Genomic DNA, 20,606 nt, shown 5'->3' with positions numbered 1-20,606 from the left:
CCACGGATTCGGGGTACTAGCAGCAGAAGTAGCACTTCTCGCGCGGGACAGGGGTCCCACACTCAGGGCCTCCGGATATCCGGATAAGAGACTAATCCGTCGGTTGTTCCAAAACCGAACCCGGAAAAACTTCCTTTACCGGAAAGCACGGGCGATTCCACCAGGATAACTTTTTACTCTAACGTAGTCAAGATCATTTCTGATCAAACTGATCCAATTGCATCTATAAGATATTTGGTCGGATCAAGGAAGAAACTTACACTTGGATCATTGGGATCAACGCTTTTTTCCCCATTCAAGAGGCACAGCCGTTGATTTCTATCCATAGAACAATTACTGTCCGGGATTTATTTTATCTATTGTAATAACAAAAGTTGAGTCTCGATTTATGGATCCATCAGTCCAGCCTAACCCCATCCAATCCCATGGGTTAGCCAACCGCCCAACCACTGTAGTGATGGGATCCAATTTGGAATTTGGTTAGGTTTTGTCCCGGGTACCAAGGAAAAGAGTTCCAAGGCCCCCTAGCCGGAAGTTCATGCAAACATAAAACTAGCCACACCACTTACACACCCAATATGAAATTGCCTTTTTCTTAGCATCAGCTAACTTTAAAACAATCCTTTAATGAAACCATAGTACCACTGATCACAATCTTCCAATTTATCCGGTTGATTCATAATTTCCCATCATTCCTTCATCAGAGTATCTATGGCATCATTGGCAACTACAACGCCCACCACCTGTCCACGCAGGGGCCTTTTCAATAGTTCCTAGCCCATAATACTCGGCAATATAATCACTTATAAAAATCAAGATGGACTCTCGTTGAAGATCAGCAAGATCAACCAACAGATCCATAAAAATAGCCATGGACTCATCCATTGAAGACCAGCAAGGTCAATCAACCAGATCCATGCCCGGTTTCAGAAAACAACTCTTACTCCTTGTTCCAATATCTTCCTCGACGCACGTGTGGGTATCCTAGGCGACCCAGAGCCCGAGCACCGTATGGTCAGCACCCTCTAGGATCCTTCGCAGGTGACCTAGCGCTTCACTCATAGGCCGCTTCCTTGGTCCCTCATCCACCGTACCGGAAGCTCACCATTTTAATCGAACCGAGGCTGGTCAACGACTTGCTACGCGAGATGTCCTCCATTGACTCTCCGTCAGCAGTTGCAACTTTATCAGTTAGGTCTCCACGACCTTAATCACAAGACGGTCAAAATGCTTCCCCAGCATTCTTGACATAAAATAGCCATTTACAAACAGCATTTACAAACAGTTTACAAATACAATTTCTATATTAACTCTCATTTTTCCACATTATCCCTCATTAATCCACATTACTTATTCCACATTCCTGTACTCATAGTAGTCCTACTTGCCTCAATAGAGACAACTCACTCAATAGGGGCTTCCCATATTACGAGGAGATTCAATTTCTCCAATGTTGCATAGCTCTCGCAATCCCATTTTAATGACAATACCTTGTCGTGCCATGTATCCACAAGTTGAGGGTCGATGATATTGAGAATCTTTTGGATAGTTTGATGAATACAAGAGTTAGTTTTGACAAACCATATACAACGAAATACCTCACTAGCCATGAGAATAGCCTTACCTTGCCTATCCAGCCACGATAACATGCTGCAAGGGAATCTACCTCCTTCTTCTCCTCCTTTTGTAACTCTTCTTTGTTTAGTGCCGCCCTTTTAAGATCAAGCTTCTTGTTCAAAGTAGTTGCCATTTGAGCCTATATGACCATGGCCATTGAGTAGGTAGTTAAAAAATCACATAAAGAGAAGCATGAATAGTCAAAAAGTGATTGCAAACTTACATTGTAAACAAGATTTGCGAAATATCGTCGTGTCAATGGATACCAAGGCTCAGCACCCTTAGTGTACTTTTTCCTAATCTCCATGATGAGCTTCCGACCCCTTTTCGGTAAGTCATGCATGTATGAGGACTAATCAGCTGCACATATATTTATATAGTTGACAATCTCATTCCTCAATGTAATGAGAATCAAGGCATGTGTATTGAGACTGAAATAGCTTGGCATTTTAGTTCCCATGAAGTACTTACATTGAATTCATGTTAATCATAGTGAAAAAAGAGACTCAAAAGTTCATGCATTGCAAACTTGAGAGCAATGCAATCTCGCTGACCTTGCACGAATCAATGATCATGCAAAGGACTCGATAGTGTTTCTCCTTTGTCATTGTGAACCTCTCATTGATTGCTGCAATCCATGCCACCAATCGGTGGTTTCCCTCCCACACATAGAACATGTGATTGGAGAGTACTGAGAGGGTCGGAGATCTAGAGAGCTCATCCTCAAACTCCCTATTAATTGCTTGCCATAATGGATCCCAAGAAGACATCAGCACATCCGTGACCATGGATTCCTCATGGGAGAAAGTCCATAAGGACACAATGAATGCTCCTTTTTCTGGGACATATCCCTCCTTCCCAAATGTTGCTTTCAAACCCGACAAATCTTCCCAAAGTCCTCTAACTTTGGCATGCATGAGGTAATAGCCTACATAATGGAATTGGTGGACATTCATGACAACTGAATAACCTAGTTTTTTTCATGATGTCCTCCCCTTTATCAAGGTACAAGTTTTCTACGAGCCCTTCATCACTAGGAATCTCCGAACAACCTACATAAGGCACCAATGCAAGATTTACCTCATGCGGCATGAGCTCATTGTCTACCTTATGTTGACATTGTGTGGCATTTGCATCAAGCACTTGATTCTCCACCTCACCCCCAACATCTTCTCCTGCCTGACTTTCCAATACATGGCTGACTTGGTCCATGTCACTGGGTAAAGGTGCATGGTCACTTTTCTATTGTCCCTGTCTTCTTTTACTTTTATTTGCAGGATTGTTTTACAACAAACAAAAGAGAAAACTTAATCACCTTCTTACCAAATTCATTGCCACAACTTCTTAATCACCTTCTTAATCAACTTCTTAATCAACCCTATTGAGCTTCCAACATCACTGCTTCCTTACCTTCTCCTAGCCTTCTCTACTTCTTCTAATGCTTTAGAGAATAAAAATAAAAAACCCCATGAGTAGGCCGTACCGGGGCGGCTTGCTCACGGGATTTTATTATCATTTTACATGGCATGAGAAGATTAGAAAGAATCCATGCCTCTCCATGCCTCTCTAATGCAAGTAAGTAGTAGAAGAACTCTTGCATCTTGCATTGCCTAATCCTCTAATACCATGAAAAAAAAACTCGTGAGCAGGCCACGCCACGCCGGCGTAGCTTGCTCTCACGAGGTTTTTTTTTCCATGGCATTAGAGGATGGAGAGAGGCAAGGAATGAGCCATGCCTCTCTACATTCTCCTTGCCATGGAAAATTTTATGAAAACCTCGTGGAGTAGGCTGCGCCGGCGTGGCCTACTCATGGGGGATTTTTTAAAATTTTCCATGGCAAGGAGAGGCATGGAAGCCATGCCCAGGTTAAGAAGACATTCTCCAAGGCCTCTATACATTCTCCAATGCCGTGGAAAAAATAAAAAAGCCATGCCTTCTAATCCTCTAATGCCATGCCTCTTGCATTGCCTAATCCTCTAATGCCATGGGAAAACAAAAAGCCATGCCTTCTAATCCTCTAATTCCATGCCTCTGGGATTGAGCAGCATTTGTAAGATGCAAGGAAGGGTAAGTATGGCCATGGTTATGGCTTGGAGTCTATCCTTGATTTGAAAACAAAATGCAGGTTTTTGAATCTTCATTCATAGTGTACTGTTTCGTGGTGAGCTGGGCCCTGAACATGAACCCCATGTGTTCAAAATGTCAACTATGGGCCCTGGAAGTGGGCTTGACTTGGTTAACATGATGCACCCAGGTGGAAATTTAGAGAGCATGTGGATTTGTTTTGACCATGTTCATAGAGTGCAAGGTTTGCCAACCATGTCAACCTTCGTGTACGATCCATTTGTGAGGGAGCTTCTTATCATTACCACTTGTGAATTTAGGGTCGAGGATAAGAATGACCAAGTAAGATTCTAGACGATGCTTAATAAAGTGGTTGAGGAAAATGGGTTTGTAAATCCAGAGTTTAGAGGTTTCATGGCACATGAAGCTAATGCCAACTGGATTACAGTCTGCACTGTTTATTTTGGAGGGGCAAAGAAGAAAATGCTAGAGAAGGAGAGGTCATGTTTATTCCGATGGGAGCAAAGCATGGTTTGACATACAATGAATTGTTTTAGGCTAGCTTTCGAAGAGGAGCATAAAGTGTTGTGTCACAAATGGAGAAGTGCTTCGTCCAAGACTATAGCAGAACAATGCAAGCATGAGATTTGCAAGTTTTGGCATGCAGGTCATGCCAAAAAAGATGAGATACCTTCATTGGAAACATGGCTAGCTTGGTGGGAGGTTAGAGAATTTCACTGGGGTGCCTGGATTGTAACACATGATGACTCTGGTGTATTTGTAACCAACAACAAATTTGTCTGAGAGCAAGCATGCGTGCTAGTGTGGGTTGCAAGTCAAGAATCTCCCTCTTTGATGTAACGGTTGTTTTGCAGATATGTGAATGGTAGTACTGCAAAGTGTCAAGTATAATGCTTACTTGAAAGGCACTCATTCGGGGGGTTGGACCAAGCATGCAAGATTTGGTGGACAGATTTCAAAGTACCAAAAGTTCAAGTAAGTTAACTGCTAAAAAACAACTTGTTGATCTCGCTCACACTTCCATGCAAGAGATGGGGGTGCATGCTTCAAAAATGTGTAGAGACCATGCGAGCAAGAGAAGTGTTCATTAGAAAGTGGCCTCCTTCAGCAGATCCAAGAGTGGAGTTGGAAGATGATAGGCATAAGCTTGAGTATGTTACAGTCACTGATGATAAAAGTAGAGTTGGGTCAAAAGAGGAGAGAGGAGAACAGAGCCAGAAGCCAAAGTGGCAAAGACAATGTGGGCAATTCGTCAGGCTGGATCAGGGAAAGAAATGCCTTGCTTTGGGATTCTACCTGGACATAATGCAACATGTCAAAGATATATTATGAGGGATCTAAAGAAGTGGGAGCTCCAACACCTTGTTTTTGGGGGCGTCGACAATACCCTGGTGGAACAGTGGGAGGATTTCTTTGGTTTTGTAACAGTACACCAGAGCATTCTTGGATTGTCTATGAGAATCGGGTTATTGGGATGTCGGGACCTACTCCAAGAGTTTGGTCAGTGGAGGAGGGTACATTTCTTCAACCCCAAGAGTTAGAAATGCTCACTTTGAATGTGTTTGTGTTGCAGGGTGTTACTTCCCATTTGCAGGGTACCACACCAATAATGTGGGAAAGGTTATTCCATCCTTTCTAGGATAGAAAGATTGTCAAGTGGAGGAACAAAAATGGGCCAAATACTTCCATGAGAATATTCAGAAAGGGAGAACAATAGATGCGCAAGACATTAGAGAAGCACCTAGAGTTTGTAACGAGTCTCATGTGTTTTATGTTAGCATAGAAAAGGGCCTTGGGATTGAACCAGTGTCAATCGCTGAGTTCCCTAGGTGTTCATGCAAAGGATTCCAAAAAAGAGAGAGCAAAAAGCTGACATATGTCCTGTGCAAGCATATTTACTACATTTACATCCAGGTGTTTGGCTGGATCTTGTGGCACATGAGTTCATGCACCAAGCTGCGCTCACTAGGGTGGAGTTGTTTCAAGCACTAGGTGGGAGACACCATTATATTGCTCCTTGATATTGTTTGTTATTGTCATCCCAATCCATCCTAGCATTTATGTGCCACATTTTTGGGCTCTACTGATATGCATCCTTGCCATTGCACCTATGTTATTTAGGTGGGCTATGCCTTCATGTCAATATTGTGTTTTGTAGTCCAGTAGAGTTGATGCATTTTTGGAAAATTACCACTTGCGATGTTATTAAGTTAGTTTGAAAACTATCGTATGCTTTGTTGTGTTCTCTTTTATTGTCATATGTTTCAATCTCGATACACATGGATTGAAATCAATGAAATCCATTCATAGATGTGTTGAATTTGTGTTGCACATTACTACGGTGTTCTCATTACTATGGTGTTCTCATTACTATGGTGTGCTTGTTCCTTGGAATGTGTCGCTTAGTTTTGTCCTCGCTCGAAAAGTTTCGCTCGGAGAATGGAAGAACCCACATACAAATTTTTGTGTTTTCTATATTTTTAAAATTTTGCATTAGTGTAATTAACGCGAGTTAATTACACTTAATCCTCTCCCTAATTTGGGGGCATCTTGATTGGCTGGCTGCATTTAATGCATGCAAGCTTTTAGGCCACTAGCCAAAAATTTCCAAAAGTCCATTTTGAGTGGCTAGATGCATTTAATGTGTAGGCCCCAAGTCAAAGATTCTAGTAAACCCCTTTTCGATAAAAACAAAAATTGTAATTGTAAACAATAATAAGAAAATGTAAAAAATAAGAAATAAAAGATGAAAAATTAAAAAGTGAAAAGGTAAAAGGGGAAAGGTAAAAGGTCGAGGGATTTTTTTTTTGGGGAAAGTGCTTATAGAAACTTGCCTAATATATGTTTTAGGCTGTGTGCGATGATGTTGACGCAGCTTATGTGACACTCAAAAAATTTGTAATTTTACATAGTTAAGGAGCTATGGGAGGCAACACTTTGCAAGATTGACTAACCCGGACAAAATACACTATTTTTGGTACCAAACGGGTTAAGAAACACAAAAGACATGTTTCAAAAAAACTTTGGCCAATCCACATTGTTTTCGAAAAATATTAATTTGAAAAGAAAAAAATAAAAATTTCAAAAATTTCCAAACTTGTTCGGGGAATTTGTAGGACCTTCCTTATAATCACATGCACCTACAATCTGGGCGTGTAACCAACATACACTAGGCTCAAGACCTTTGATCAAAACCTAGTTTAGCATTATACAAGGACATGTACTAGAGGGACCAGTGATACATCGTCACATTTTGAGTCAATGGAAGGATTCCAGTCCCAAGAAGTGAGAACCCTAACGAGGTCTTGCTAGTCAAGCTAGCTACCAATCTTTTTGACCATGTAGGTAGCTACCTCAAAGGTTTGGCCTCAACCAGGCACCTCTGAACCAAACCTTATGCCTTATAGACCATATGATGAAGGAGTTAAGGTAACTCCAAAGAGACACCTGGTGTACTCTCATCATTACAAGAAGGGAGCATTCATATTGATATCCTTATTCATATAGCTTTTGTTGCATCTGCTGCAAACTACAACCATTGAAATGCCCCCTGCACAAGTGCTTATGCCCGATGGTAGGACATTAGAAGAAGTTTAGGCACTAGAGGCACTGATCCAGGCTGCTAGAGCAAAGGAAGAAGAGAATTTACAATTGGCACAACAACGATTAGCAGCCCAAAACATCCCAATACACCTAAAACAAGCCCCAAACTAGGATTGCACAAGTAGTGCCCAATAGTCTTGACACAAGCCAATAACATTGCGTCTACCTTGGGGAAAGAGCTAGGCTTGAAAATCATGGATCAACATATTCCCACAAGTATGATGCCCCAACAGAGACTCTTGTGTATTTCGCCACACGTCAAGTGTATGGTAATATTTGGAAAGGGATTGTCTAATCCATATTTGGGACCCCAATAGAGGAGGAATGATTATAGGGTATCTGCGATTGCATATATAGGGTCATTGAACATGAAAGTATCCAAAGACCTATGGTGCAATTTGGGACGTCCAAAGCAAGAATGCCCACAATGAGCGAAATGGTAACACCTCTAGTGAGCCCAATGGATTCTACTTTTGTAGTATCGACATTATGATGGAAAGCTCTTTCTTGCTCTTGAATCAAAACATATTGCATACGAAGTTGAGCTAGTGCTAAATCTTCTGATGGACCTGCTTGATCTCCTTTGCCCTTTCCTATAGACTGAACTGGAGTTGTCTGCGTGGTCTCTCTGCCTGTCTCCTGCTGATTCTGACCAGTTTGTCCAGATGCTCTCACTCCTCTAGCTCCTTGCCAGATCCGCGTACCCCAGATTCATCATCATCATTTGTTATCGGAGCACATCCGAGTGACATATCAATTGAATTATTTTCTTAGATTCTTCGATATATCCAATATAGAGATTGACCATGAGCGAGCCATGAGCTTATGGATTTGAGCTTTATGTGTGTCAACTTCACTTGCGGACAGGTCACAGACTTCTACATCATGCTGCATCAATAGCACTGATTCTAATTTGTAGCACCCACAGAGTCACTCTGTCAGCCTTTGCCTCAGCTTCATATGCTGCTCCATGACAAACATATGTTGGCTTAATAAATGCTCACTTTGGAGTTAAGCATCTATACATTTTTTCTACCTAGGGTCTTGATTTCCTACTGCATGTGTACTTTTTCTTGCTTAACTTGAGAAATCTCCCTGGCCTACATGTCAATGACACTTTGAAAATGTGTTTGTTCCCCTTCAAGGAGTTGGACTCACTATTTGACTCTGCTGAAAGTGTTTGGAGCTCTTCCTTTGTTTTACAGAGCTCTTCTCTAATTTCATATACTCCCCTGCTGAAGAGATACAACTTATTTGCACATTGGGAGAGATAATTGCAAGAAGCTTGTATCATTTTTGGTTTAATGATATCCATTGTATCCAAAAAAGAGACTTTTGCGGAGCTTTGTTGTTGATTAGCCAGATCCGGAAGGGCTATTCCTTTGTTGGGTGCTTTACATTGTTGCTCCTCCTATGTTCCTTCTACAGTGCGGCACTTCCTTGCACTTGATTCTTTTTTTTTTTGCGCTTATCCTTATGCATGAAGCCAAATGCACCTCTAGTGCAGCTGTCTGCAAACCCGGTGTGCTCTGCAAAGCTTCTTGATGCATGAATTGGATAAATAGACTAATCTTGCTCTTGGAGTTAGGCCCAATGTTCTTCAATTCTCCCTTCAATTTTGGTGGTACTACAGAATGCGAGCCCATACAACTGGCTTCCTTGAAAATGCATACAGATATAACCCCATAGCCCTCTTTGAAATTTAAGTTACATTGTGTGTCAAGCTTATCATTTTGACGATAAATAAAAAATGCAATCTGTTGTGGGCATCGTGATGAGCTTGTATTTTTTGACTAAACCTTTGGAGCTAAAATAGAACTCCATGTCTTCCTTTGTAGTAGCAATTGGTACATCAACTACACCTTCTAATGGTAGATTGAAAACTTGAGAAACATATTCAGCATGTGAAGTCCATGTTGCCCTCTGTAGCTTCAATGATTGCATTCTTCTGCACTTCCAGCATCTATTTTAATACTTCAGGACCAGGGGCTATCTAGTTCCATGGCATGTATGCAAACTATAATAGGCCCACTTTTTCCAGCTAGGCTCTGTTTCGGTTAAGGTTGACATTAGTGGTTGTCGTGAGTCTTTCAAATCCCACCATGGCTACTGCTTTTGGGTTTGGAGGACATAGTAAGCTATGAAGGCGACAAGTGGAAAGAAAGTAGAGAGAACAGTGAACATGATGAAAGCCAAGAAAGCGAAAAGAGAAAAGTGAGCTTTGGTAGAATATTGTAAGCAAAGGATGAAAAGTAAATAATAAGAATGTTAAACCATGGTAATGATAATCTGAACAGAAAAAAGATTTATCCACAATTTCACGATAATGACAATAATGAAGTTGCACACTTTTCGAAGGAATAGGGCAACAACGTGAGTTAAGAATGATTAAAGAAAGGTTTTCCCATTTTATGGTAATAATAGTCCAATCTGGTAATGCAAGAAACAATGCATGAGTGCACCGTGGACTACGACACATGGTAGATGCAAGTATGACAGAAACAATGTACACTCAAACAGACACCAGTTCAGGTAACCATCCGAAGTAGGGCTTTAATTACGGGCTTTGGAAGTTTCAGACCATCTAGTGTCACTAACTCAAAAGTGTCAGTTGCTGAGTCTGGAAAATATCCAATATGGGCCCGTCTACGGCAACTTTAATATACCCGGATCCGAACCCATCCTGGAACTGAATAATAAAATTAGATCGTTAACATCAAAAAATTAGAATTTTGTATTGCGATTAATCCACAACTAAATCCGTCGTAGATGACATCAGATGTCTAGACACTCTATAACTGCTTTTCTTCTAAGGCCAATAGCTGTTCTAATTCGTGTGCTTCGGATTCATCAGAAGATAATAAGGTAGACACTACCACTCTTAAGTCGGATACCACAAATTCCATTGGAACCACTGCCCCCAGTCTGTAGACCATGGAAAATGACGTTTATCGTGTGTGTTGACTTGTAAGTTGTCCTGAATGCCCAAAGTGCGGAATACAACTTTTGATCCCAATCTGTCCAGTTTTCATTGACCACTTTCTTCAAGATTCTCAATAAGATTTTATTAGAAGATTTAGCTTGACCATTAGCTTGTGGATAATATACTATGGACTTCTTATGAATAATCATATGGTGTTGAGTTAATCTTTTAATGACTCCATTCAGAAAGTGCCCACCTTGATCACTAACTAACTCAATTGGGCATCCAAATGACTCCATTCAGAAAGTGGATAATATACTATGGACTTCTTATGAATAATCATATGGTGTTGAGTTAATCTTTTAATGACTCCATTCAGAAAGTGCTCACCTTGATCACTAACTAACTCAATTGAGCATACAAATATGGTCATAATCATTTTATAAAGAAATTTTGCAACAGAACTAGCTCTATTATCTTTTAGTGCTTTGGCTTCCACCCATTTGGTACTATAATCTATGGCTACCAAAATATATTTATTGTTGGCTCTCTGAGCTGGTGCGATTGAAATGGTCCGACAAAATCCAGACCCCATTTTTGAAAAGGTTCCATTGGAAGCACTAGGTTGTAGGCCATCTGATCCAATGCACTTGGTTGACCCAATCGTTGATAAACATCACATTCTCGAGCAAAATTCCATGCATCTTTAATCATTGTAGGCCACCATAATCCAGCTTGAAATATTTTTCAGTTTGTTACTTCTCCAAAAAAATGGCCCACCACTTACACCTTGGTGTACTTCCATCAATACTATTATTGTTCATGTGCTTGGACACACCAGCGAATAATTTGATCAATGCTCATTTTATATAATTGACCCGCTACCAAAAAGTTTTAACTTCAAAGAGCTAAACACTTCCGAAGATCTGTGCTCATGTACCATCTGGAAAATTTCCGTTTGTTTTGAAAGCATAAGCATTTTGTCATACCAATCTAGAGTTACAGGAATCCGGAACAAATCTGCGTCCAATAATAATGGATTTGATACACCTTCCAGAGCTTCTCTAGTGTCAATATGCGAGATAGAAAATCAGCGCTACATGTTGACTGCTTGGTGTATGACGAACAATAAATTCAAATTCTTGTAATATCAACATCCACCTGGCTAATTTTCCTAATAAATTGGGCCTATTGACAAAAAATACCAAAGCTTGATGATCCATGTGAAAAGTAAATTTATTTCCCAAAAGATAATGCCGGAACTTCTTCACTGAATAAATTATTCAAAGTGTTTCTTCAAAGTGCTTCTCGGTCCATAGTAGAATAATTCTTTTCATCTCTGGACAACATCCGGCTGGCATAATAAACTGGTTGGAACTATCCATCCTTAGAGTCTTGCATAAGTACACTTCCAATTGCTACATCAGAGGCATCACCAAAGACATGGAATGGGCTGGACCAATTTGGTGGTTGAACAATCAGTGCAACTGCCCAACATCAGTTTGTAAATACCAAAAAGATTGTTGATAGGTCTCTGTCCACACATATGGAACATATTTCTTTGTGAGAAGGTAAATGAGATAAGCCACATCTGCTAGATACCACAAGAATCTATTATGCCATTTAATCTGGCCCAAAAATCTTTGTAATTCTTTCATATTGTGGGGTGTCAATAAAGCTTTAATTACTTCCACCTTCTTGGAATCCACTACAATTCTAGCTTTGCTGACACTACATGCCCTAACAATATTCCATTGCTGATCCGTGACTTCACATTTAGCTGGATTGAGACTCCGACGGGCAATCCGACACCTTTCTAGACATTGTCAAAAATAAAAGATGCTCCACCATTTTTCTAAAGACACTAAAATCATCCAAGAATACTTTCATAAATCTGACCAAGTAATCATAGAAAATTTCTTGAACCATTCTTTGAAATGTCACTGGAGCATTCTTTAGACCAAATGTCATCACATTGGAAGAAAATGCTCCCCATTCGATAACAAAAGCTGTCTTTTCTCAATAATTTGGAGCCATCATGACTTGATTGTATCCACTGAAACCATTCAAGAAAGAATACATTTCATGGCCTAGGACAACATCTAACACTAAATCTATGGAAATGGTAAAGGATCTATCTATGTTGCAACATTGAGCTTCCGTTGGTAATCCACATAGATGTGGAGCTTTTCATTCTTTTTTGACACAATTACTATCGGCGCATGACAACCAAGTCACCTTATCCAGTGGATATATGAATCCTCCTTCCAAGAGTTTATCAATTTCCTCCTTAACCTTCTTTGCATAATTCAGGTTCATTCGGTACCACTGTTGCTTTGACGGGAACGGCATCCTCCTTAAGATCGATATGATGTTGATAAAATTGAGGATCAACTCCCTTCATATCTTTGTGGCTCCAAGAAAATACATCCACATATGATCTTAATAATTTCTGGAGTTTTGTTGAAATTTTGCATCCAACTTGGTGTGCTGTGCGAACTATCTTTGGATCCTCGGCATCACCCATATTCATATCTTCTAGGTCATCTGTTGTGACCCTTCGGCTGTGCTTCATTGCTCTCTCATTATTTTCTTTTTCTTGGATGAGAGATTAAACTTCCTCCAGAACAGCTGGGTTATCTAAGCTAGGACGCTAAAGAGTGGGCCAAATCTGGAGTGGGATTATAATGGGAAACAAATTTATCCAAATCCACTTCAAACAATGATGCTAAATCTAGATTCTGGTTAAGGATTTCTTCCTCTTCTCTACATCAACTCCTTCCAGCTAGTTCAATCCTTCAGCACAAACTGGGCGCACAGATTCTTGCAACATATCATTGGATAACACTTGTACTACACAGACTTTCTTTTTCTGGTTCCGAATTATAATTTGATCAGTTGCCCAATTGTGTTTAATCTTTGCTTGCCCTAGCCATGGTCTACCCAACAACATGGGGCAAGATTCAACAACTCCTTCCATCTTTAACACAATGAAAGCTACTAGGAAGTCACATCTTGCTATCTAGATTTCAGAGTTTTAGAGTAACCCTAGCGGCTTCACTCTTCCTAGAACTGCCATTCGGATGAGAAATGGAGATGGTTCTAATGCTTTCTCTAGGATGCCTAGTTCTTGGTGGTTTTTATCCTTAATAATATTTACTCCAGATCTTCCATCAAGAACCACACCTTTGATGGTCTTACCTTGTATTTGAATTATCACTTTTGGAATTGTCTCGTCCCAATCCGCAGAGCAATTGGTTGGACTTTGAAAGCAGTCCAATGCTCTTTGTCTTCCGAATTATAGATCATGGTGGTTGGAGCATTGGACTTTGAAAGCAGTCCAATGCTCTTTGTCTTCCAAAGTATAGATCATGGTGGTTGGAACCTCAACAAGGAAATCTTCTCCCACAAGCTTCTGGATTATCTGTGTCCAATAATTGGGTACCAGAGTCAGCAACAATTGATCCAGCTTCATATTCTTCAGATCCTCCCATAGATATCATACTCAAAAGTTGTCGTCTTTCCACTTCCAGATTGTTTCTTCTTTCTAGATTTTCGGATAGTAGCATGTTGCTTGGACTGAGTTATTGTCTTTGGGGTCTGCTCCCCCATCTAGCTGAAGCTTTCTGCTTCCTTTGACTTGTATTCATGTCTCTTTGGTAGAGTATCATCAAAATGGATAGTTTTCCCGCATCCTATGCAAACGGGCACTTTCCAGCCTCCTTTGTCCAACCAAACTTCTTTCACGCATCTAGTGCATACTAGCACTTTCTAGCCTCCTTTGTCCATCCGAACTTCTTTCACGCATCCGGTGCATACTAGCACTCTCTGGCCTCCTTCATCCTTTGTCAGTTCTTCCTCATGGAGGTTGGATTCTTCCTGGGGCCATCCGCGTTTGCTTCTTACTTTTGCCTTCGTCAAGCTTTCCAGAAGAAGGAACGATAATTATACCTTCCTTACTATACTGCACTGACGATAAAGTCAGACGTGCATGGAATCTGGGACTGGACTTGCTGATCGTTCCGAACCGCCCCTTCTGCTTCTTGCACTAACTTGGAAACTTGGTCCGAAACACACTTTTGGTCTAGCCAATCCATGGGTTTATCCTTTGCTCATGGGCAAAGCATTCTTTTCTTTCATCACTGGACTCCTGTGAACGTGTCACCGCGCCAGTACAGCCATTGGTGGATTATCTTCCACCACAAGAATAGGCTCAATCTAAACCATATTAATTGCTAGAGCCTGAGAAGTAGACCCCTCTATCTGATTTTGTTGTAACTCCCCTTGATGGCGCTTCCAGACTGGACATTCAGACTTACAATGAATAGTAAAATGAAAATTGCCTCCAACTACGGCTCTAGATCTACGGCACTTGTCGTAAGGACGATATGGTGGTGCATTAGCATTTTCCAAATTGATAGGTGCCACTTGTTGGGTTGCCCTAGTCCTGCAGCTTGTGGTGGTGGACGATAAACATGAATGTTGTACCGACAGAATTCTATTATGTGTGTGTGTTTGTCATGCAAATTGCACAATATGGGGTTAGCTCTTGCAGCCCTCCTTGGTATGACCTGCATTGGAGCACTTGGTACACCAAACTCTAGGACAAAATTTGGATCTATCCCCACCCGCACTTCCTTTGGTAAGCTTTTCCAATACTGCCAACCAACAATAGTCATTCACATCAACTTCCTTATTCAACTTCTGGCTCCACTACTTCTTCCAGTTCTGGTGCTTGTTCTCTGCATACAAATCCAAATCTGAGTCCGCATTCAAAGTGTCCTCCACTTCTTGGCCTTCATCCGAGGAATCCGAGTTGTGCTTATGTTTTTCCTTTTTAGACATGCGACTTGTCAAACTGCACGCTCAGCATGTCAGGCGGCTTCCACCAATGCATCAAAGCCTCTAACCATAAGATCTACCAAAGCAACAGCTGGTTTTAGCTTCCTCTTCAATCCACGAACAAACCATTCCCCCATTAAAGCTTCATTAGGAAGATCTACAAGATCCGCCCAACTCTGAAGAGTACGGAAACATGCCACATAATCCTCAACACGAAACCACTTCTGTTCTAGTCGAAGAAGCTTATCCAACACCTGAGAAGAGGTTTTATCTTTCTAAAACCGATGAAGGAAAGCATCCCCAAGGGCCTCAAAGGTAAGAAAATGATTGGGAACATATTGAGCATGCCAATTGGTTGCTTCACCATCAAAAGTGCCACTAAAAACATTTTGCTTGGTAATTATGGGAGCAATGGGTGGCATACCATTAGCATGCTAGATATTTTTGAAATTGGCGACATGGGTATCCGGATCTTGATTTTTCTTGCCTTAAACTTTAGATACTTTAAGGAGACGGATGAGCCATTCGGTGACAGGTGGAAAAGCGATAGTATCAAGGACCAATAGAACTAAAGCAGGAGAGCGGGCAGTGCCAAGACCCGCAAAAGGAGGAGACCATAGACTAATAAGTTCCGTGCATAAACAAGTCCATCCGAGCATTCAGGCTCACTTCTAGATTCTTTGTCAGTGAAATTATCTTCCCATACATCTACGGGATCCAAATTATATTGGTTGACATCGTCCAGGGGATTTTCGTCAGCCAGTGCAATGAGGCAAAGTCTTTCTTGACAACAAGCAACGTAACGTTGCGCACGATCACTCATATAGTCCGCAACAATCAGGAACCATACCCTTTATTGCTTGCTTTGAATGAATGAATGAATAAGTGAATACATAAGCGGTGCGCTTTGCACCTTAAGATGCTAACAGGTGTGGCACAAAGCATCACATATATGCAGTATGCCGTTTGGATTCTCATGACTATTCACCGGTGGATAAGTATTGAATAACTAAGGATAAAACTATAGGAGGTTAACACTTTTAGGGTTGAGGATCGCTTTAACTTTACCGCTCTTAGGAGATTGTTCTTGAAGTAATTTGTGCATGAAGAAGTCTTATGGGGTGTAGCTTCACAGCTAAACAAAGCCAAGAGGGAATATGAGGAATTAATTTTAGAGATTTTATTAGCCATCTCAAGCAGTTGAACTCTCGTTGTCGCATGAACGCTATTCAAATAATCAATGGTTGGATAGATTCATCCCCACATGGGCTTAACCATGAAGCGATCTATAATGGATTAGTCATTAAAGGGATCACTACATGGGATGATGAAGTCACAAAAAATGTCATCCAACTAGAGGATAATCTCATGGTCAAAGGAGCTAAAGCATCGGATTCTAAATCTATTGCTTCCAGAGTCACGGTACATAGCACTTCCATAGTTAAACCCCTTGCTAAAGGCAACACTTTAGCTGAGATGAATTTCATAGATTTCATGAAAGCACTCCAAGAGAGAATGAAGACCAATAGAGCCCCTGAAAAATGTACGTATGTACCCAAGGAGAGAGTTTCAATGGTGCTCAATCTATCGACACAAGGACATTCGACCAATGAGTGTCCGGAAGGACATGCTATAATGGTAATTTTACTTTTTGTGGATGTTATGGTCATGAGGCTTCATAGTGCCGCACACGTTTGAAAACCTTTGCTAATGCTTCTAGGCCTAAATAGTTGGCTTTATCGGCTCCATCATAGCCACCACAAGCCATAATTCTTATGGCAACATCTCAACCCAATGCTAATCAAATGACGCAACATCCTATTGCACAAAATATGTCATTACCTCCACCACTTCACATCTCTTAATCAAGTAAGCTTCGTGTTCAACCCTATTGATTACCAAGAATATGAGGTAGATGTCAAACCCACCCCCCACCTCTTTGAGGACCCTACAGAGCTTCATCCTGAATATTTTGTAATGGATGGTAGAGGGGTAATCAAGCTAGTTTACCAACTTGCTAGTGATAGTAGGCAGGGGCCAAGACATTAATGCCACGGCTAGAAGAATGCCTCTTCAATGTTTCCACTGTCAAGGTCCCCATTGAGTTTCGTAATTCCCTTTGTGAAGTTTCCTCATCTCAACCAAGAAGTGCCCTCAAACATGCCACTGGCTGCTTGTAACTATTTTGGCATAGATCATTGGATAAAGAACTGCCCCAACAAGTTTGTGGTGACATGCCCACAAACGGGACCCATCATCACACCCCTAAACATGATTACGGTAAGCAATCAAACTCAAAGGTAGATTGTAAAAAATCTAGATCACACACCGCTAAATGCTATCACCCAACTACAAGCCTAAAACTAACATGTTCTCAAGCAATGATCTGTGGCCTCAATAGCGAAATGTAAGAAGAAGAAGAAAAACATGAGAAAAAGTCAGTTAAGAATGGGAAAATAAAGGAAATCAAAAAGACAAATCTTGGGATGCCTCAAGAGCCAGTCGTCTCATTAGGGACCTAGATGAGGACTAGGACTCCTTGGACACAAGGGCTGATTCTGAAGAGGGTAGGGAAATACCCTCCAAAACCAAGAGCACAGGGAAGGAGACTACAAAGGAACGTGCGATTCCTAAAGCTAGATCACACATGACAAAACTTGGCTCTTATATTAACCCTCAGAAGGAGATTGGGCAACTCCAAGAATTTGGTGATTTAGATATGAAAACCCAAGAGGAGCTTGAACTAAAACCCAAGCAAGTGAGAGTCTCATAGATAATGTACACCCTAGTACCTTAACATGCCTACTACTAAGATTCACAAACCTCTAGATGTGGCGAGTGTCATCATGGAATAGACTAAGCCCTCCACCTCTCATAGTTTGATCTTGGATTGGTTCAAGGGAGAACTACCATACGGAAACCTTGAGCCCATCTCAAAAATGGATTTCTTAGTCTCACCGACACATACTTATGGAAAGGAGGTCATGAACGCACCACCAAATATCCCCAAATTGTTAGACTTTATGGCCTCACAAACCAGTAAAACTATAACTGCCCGCTAATGAGTGGAGATCCTGAAGCAATGAGAGTTCTCCTTAATATTACCACCATTGCTGACATGCATAAGGCATGTCTCCAACATACAATGGAGACACCTTGAGTTATACCCAAATCAATAGTTCCAGTGTGGAGGAAGAAGAAAATACCAAATCTATGGTTAAAATTCCACTTAACAAACTGAGACAATATTCCAAGATTCCTGATTATTTCAAGAATTATAAATTGTATGAACACTTCGTACAATGTGAAGAAGCAAGACAAACAAAGAGCGAGAGCTCTGAACTGTCATTTGAAGGCCCTGCCAAAGTTAAGAAAGTGGACATCGCAGACTTTGGTGAAGATTCCAAATCGGTCTACATCACCACAGACTTCACTGAACAAGAAGAGAAGGATATCATTGATCTTCTTAAGGAATTCAAGGATGTTTTTGCTTGGAAATACTTAGACATGAAAGGGGTTCCCCCCTGAAGTCTGTAAACATATTATTCCATTCATGGATGATGCATGACCAATGTGACAAAGATCTTGTCCTATGAATCCAAATTATGCCAAATTGGTTAGAGAGGAGATTGATAAATTGATCAATGCGGGTTTTATTTATGAGATAGAACACACTGAATGGGTTTCACATATTGTGGTTGTACCTAAAAACAATGGAAAGCTCCGAGTGTGTATCGACATGAAAAAGGTCAATGCTGCAACAATGGCTAAGGATTATTATCCTTTGCCATTTACTAAACAAGTATTAGAGTGAGGGGCTGGAAAAGAAGTTTATAGCTTCTTGAATGGCTTCTTGGGCTATAACTAGGTGCAAATAGATCTTGCCAATCACCATAAGACAACATTTATCACCCGATGGGGAACTTATGACTATAAAGGCATGCCTTTTGGTTTGCCCAATGCTCCAGCAACATTCCAAAGACTTATGTGTACGGCTTTTAAGGACTACCTAGAGGAATTTCTTAAAATCTACATGGATGACCTTGGGGTGCACTCATCTTGGAATGAGGTTTTGAATTGTTTATGCAAGTTTTCCTAAGGTGAAAACTTTATCAAATCTCTCTCAACCCTGAAAAGTATCAGTTTATGGTCAAACATGGTATAATCGTGGACATATTGTGACCAAGAGAGGGATCTCCATTGACCTAAGCAAGAAAGTAATTCTAGAATTACCTCCTCCTACAAATGCAAAAGGAGTACAAAGGTTTATGGGTCATGCTCGCTATTACCAATGATTTATATACATGTATGCCGATATAGCCCGACCATTGTACAAACTATTGATAGTTTTTGTCTGGACAGATGAATGCCATGAATCCTACGAAAAATTGAAGAAGACACTTGTTCAGCCCTAATTCTTCAAGCTCCTTGTTGGGATGTGATTTTTCACATCTACATTGATGCCTTTGCCTATGCTATAGGATGTATTTTTTCCCAAGAAGGTGAACACAAAATGGACTTCCCTATAAGCTTTGCAATTAGAAAATTAAATGAGGCTAAACAAAACTATACGACCACAAAAAGGGAAGGCTTAGGTATGGTTTATGTAGTCAAGAAGTTTAGACACTATTTGTTGGCAAACAAATTTGTGTTCTTTGTAGACCATTAAGCCCTTCTCTATTTAGTTAACAAACCTTGAACCACGGGAAGGATCACTAGGTGACTATTGATCCTCATGGAATTTGACTTCTCTATCATGGGGTGAGGAAAGGATCATCACATGTGCTTCCAGATTATCTGTCTAGAGTAACCAATGGTGAATCTCCAATAGGTATTGACGATGACTTGCGTGATGCATGTCTATTTCAAATAGACATAGTTCCTGAATGGTGCTTTGACATTGTGCACTTTTTAATGAATGGACTACCAATGAACCCTGAATTGTCTAAAGAACAAGCAAGATGATTAATTAAGTTGGTGGCACCATATCAGCTAATTGTAGGGAAATTATATCGATTAGGCAAGGACAGAGTTCTTCATAGATGTGTGCTAGAGTTAGACTATGTAGCTTTCCTTGATGAAGCTCATAATGGACTAGGCGGTGGACATTTTGCGGCAGAAACCACCACTACACAAAAAGTTCTTCAATCAAGCCTATGGTGGCCAAACCTCTTTGGTGATGCCTCATAATTTGTCAAGAGGTGTGAAGAATGCCAGAGATTTGCCACCCATTACTCATGGCAAGGATCGTATGCCCTTGATTGTAGTCTACTCTCTACAAGTCTTCCAAAAGTGGGGGATGAACTTTGTTGGACCTATTAGTCCTGCTGTAAAATCATCTTGGGCGAGGTACATTATAGTGGAAACTTGCTATTGTTCTAAATGGGAAGAGGCCCATGCCATTGTGAAAGCTGATTCTTGAAGTACTGCCAAATTCTTGTACGAGAATATCACAACAAGATATGGTTGTTCACTAGAACTTGTAAGTGATAGAGGAACTCATTTCATCAATGAAGTGATCACTTTTCTCATGTG

At 40.7% G+C, this 20,606-nt stretch overlaps 1 pseudogene; it reads right to left on the bottom strand.

The window, feature by feature from the left end:
* Window positions 1-1,403: 1,403 nt before the first annotated feature.
* Window positions 1,404-2,829, bottom strand: LOC147614746 (uncharacterized; annotated as a pseudogene).
* Window positions 2,830-20,606: the final 17,777 nt, after the last annotated feature.

This window comes from Cibotium barometz, chromosome 41 (genome assembly GCF_041138505.1).
Source record: "Cibotium barometz isolate CiBa-2024 chromosome 41, ASM4113850v1, whole genome shotgun sequence".
Taxonomy (NCBI): Eukaryota; Viridiplantae; Streptophyta; class Polypodiopsida; order Cyatheales; family Cibotiaceae; genus Cibotium; species Cibotium barometz.
Note: the sequence above shows the minus strand (reverse complement) of the source record. Positions and strands in the feature narration are given on the sequence as shown.